We start from the raw sequence: 3,479 nt of genomic DNA, 5'->3' as shown, positions 1-3,479 counted from the left end.
TTGATCATATGTAACCAAATGTGTCTCATGATGAAAGCATAACATGTGCCCCACAAACATTTTAAGTTTGAAACAGTTATCTTCTATAGTTCAGGGTCAAGGTCACTTCAAAATATGTATACAATCCAACTTTGAAGAGCTCCTGTGACCTTGACCTTGAAGCAAGGTAAACCAAACTGGTATCAAAAGATGGGGCTTACTTTGCCCTATATATCATATATAGGTGAGGTATTCAATATCAAAAACTTCAGAGAAAATGTGAAAAATGTGAAAAATAGCTGTTTTTTAGACAACATTTATGGCCCCTGCGACCTTGACCTTGAAGCAAGGTCAAGATGCTATGTATGTTTTTTGGGGCCTTGTCATCATACACCATCTTGCCAAATTTGGTACTGATAGACTGAATAGTGTTCAAGAAATATCCAACGTTAAAGTTTTCCGGACGGACGGACGGACGGACGGACGGACGACTCGGGTGCGTACATAGACTCACTTTTGCTTCGCATGTGAGTCAAAAATGCTTCACAGCATTTTGATTAAAATGTCAGTAAGTATAAATGAATTAATGAACGTGTTCATTACTTGCGGTTTTGCATTATGCGTGGCATTTAATGTTATTTGAAAGGTGTGTGTGTTTGTTTTATGTTTACGAAAAATTGGCAGTGAGTTTCACAGGACCGCACCTAAATACGTGGGGTCGGTGGTATTATTTTCAGTCTGGTGTAGTTCAAACTAAAATGATCGCGTAATGTCTCCGGTGCATTTTATGACATCACTGTGTGCATCATAACACCTTTGCTACTAAAAAAAAAGTTGTGTCATCGTTTTTTAGAGGAGACCTTCCGGTTGCTACTGGTTGGTAAGACAGGCAGTGGGAAAAGTACAACCGGAAATACAATTCTTGGCAAGGAACTCTTCAGGACAGGTGCCTATTTCTCCTCTGTGACCAGTACTAGCGAACTACAACGAAACACTATCAGAGGCAGCCACTTCAAGGTATGTACAACAGTTTCCTTTTGCATGAGATACCTAATCTGAATAAAAGGGTTACATGTATTGTTTATTGAGAATAAAGAAGTACTGTATGTGTTTAAAAATTAATATATGTTACATGGCTTAGCAGTCAAGATTAATGGATGTGATAGTGAAAGAAAGATTGTTTGTGGAGATTTCAATGCTGTTTTGAGTCCTGAACTTGATATTAGCAGTAGCTGAGAAACACACAGATAGTTTGGTGTAAACAAACTTTCACGTTTTTCATATAGCTTGTTTGTTTTTTAATGATAGTTGTTGGATTTTTCACCCGCATGAAAAACGAATGGAGGGCAAATATGTTAATTACAATTTCAGTGCACCAAATGGCCTTTTGACCAATAACGACTGATTCTATGTGTCCCGCTAAATGTTATAACGTTTAGGCAGAGACCTTTTTTGTTAATCACGATAAAATAAAGAAGACAACGTAAAACTTTGAATTAGCAATATCAGCTTGATTTATTCTGAAGAATGACACTTCAAAATGTGTAATGCTGTTTAGATAATACAGCTGAAAAGTACCGAAAATACCGTTTTGTTGGCGGATGCCTTACAGAACTTATTGTAGGGCACCACCCTCCCTCTGATTGTGCAATGGCGACTCCTCACTTGAAAATGTCATTGTCAAAGTTCTGAAGAATGAAGTGAAATTGCCTCACTCAGTTCATGTTCTTTCCTATATTTTGGTCGTCAATTCTAAATCTGTCGCTCTCAGTTTGACAAAAAACAGCGAAGCAACCGAAACGAATGTTCAATATGGTTTATCTTGGGAGATTGTTGTGTGGACGCATTTCACCTGTTAATGTTCAAGTTAGGTATAAGTGATTGGCTGACCCAGGTCACGAGAATGCATTGGCTGCATGACGGGCAAAATCAGATAGGAGCGATCCAGTTCCCTTTGCGTCTGTTCTGTCTAATCCGCGAAGTTGCTTTGATTTTTTTTAGGGGTTCGAAATAGACGGTAATTAAACCATTATTTCTAATATGCTGACTGTAATGGCCCTGTCACACCTTGACGTATTAGCCAGCGTATGCCGACGTTTCACAATTTCCCTAAAACGCTGGCATACGCTGAACTATCGATGTTTTTTTCAATTTTGGGCGTATACATAGCGTATTTATAACCAGTTTGACGTACACATATCGTGATAGTAACGTATACAGAAGATTTTGATAACTTATTGTTAACTTATATCAACGTGTTGCCGGCGTTCACAACTTATGTCCAACGATAGTCGAACGTATGCTTAACGTATGTAGCGTATCGCCGACGATCACGTGTCGTAGCCTATAAAAAGGGTGCCGCTCGGCGATTCAAATCATAGCTGCACTAGACATGCCGAAGAAAACATCGAAGAAAGCTGCCAAAAAGTCTCCTGGCCGTGGGCGTGGACGTAAACGCAAGGAGGATGCATCATCACCCACACCCTCACCCTCTGATGGAGATAATGCAGGTTCCAACGCCTCTTGTGCATCTTGGGCATTGTCTCAGCTAACCCTTGCCAAAGAGGGCCAAGAAGACACCGTTTTGTCTTGATGTTGAATAAGAGCAGGTCATGTGCGATTTCCTTCGTGAGAACGCCATCATCTGGGACATCAAGAAGACCGACTACCGGAGGGTGGAAAGCATTTTCTCCTACCCTCCTTGATCGGGAAAGCCTTGTATTTGAAGATGCGTTGTTGATTCGTCAGACGCCGATGGCTGTATGGCTTCATCATGGTTGGTCGTAGGACGAAGGCATCGTCACCGATGAAGAAGTAGGGCACATCCTAGTTGTCGTTGGGAAGAGGCTCAGGGTCAGGAAAACCTAGGGTACCGTCTTCAACGCATTCCTTTAGCTCACAGAAATTGTATATCTGCGCATCTGATGCTGATCCAGTACCACCGATATCTGCCCAAATGACTGTGTAGTCGGCATCTACAAGCGCCATCAAAACAATGGAGTAGAATCCTTTGTAGTTGAAGTATAGACTCCCACTCTTTGGAGGACAGCGGCAGGCCACGTGCTTCCCATCAAGTGCCCCACATGTATTGGGAAAGTTCCATCTTTGGAAGAACTTGTCAGCTACGGCGCACCAACCCTCCGGAGTACTTGGGCAGACCAGCACCTCATCCACGTATTCGTCAATAATGGCTTGACAGACATCTCTGACCACAAGGGACTGGGTGTTGTGAGGGACTCTCCACCCGAACTTCATCGAGCGAGGCAAACTTGATCCCAGAGGCAAGGTGACGTAAAGTCAGGGCAAAATTTATGCCAGGCTCAATCAGATCCCCGTGGAAGGTATACTGCTTGGTTATCATTTGACCCACTCTGGCTCGTCGAACATCGCTGGGGACATACGCAGAAAGTTGGTGAAGGATGCATGGTCCTCGTAATGGATTTCCACCATTAGCTGGTCTTACATGCCAAACTGCCGTCGCCTCCCGATCCATGGTCTCA

General features: G+C 42.5%; 1 pseudogene; it reads right to left on the bottom strand.

The window, feature by feature from the left end:
• Positions 1-2,354: 2,354 nt before the first annotated feature.
• Positions 2,355-3,234, bottom strand: LOC138954586 (uncharacterized; annotated as a pseudogene).
• Positions 3,235-3,479: the final 245 nt, after the last annotated feature.

This window comes from Littorina saxatilis, unplaced genomic scaffold (assembly GCF_037325665.1).
Source record: "Littorina saxatilis isolate snail1 unplaced genomic scaffold, US_GU_Lsax_2.0 scaffold_314, whole genome shotgun sequence".
NCBI lineage: Eukaryota > Metazoa > Mollusca > Gastropoda > Littorinimorpha > Littorinidae > Littorina > Littorina saxatilis.
Note: the sequence above shows the minus strand (reverse complement) of the source record. Positions and strands in the feature narration are given on the sequence as shown.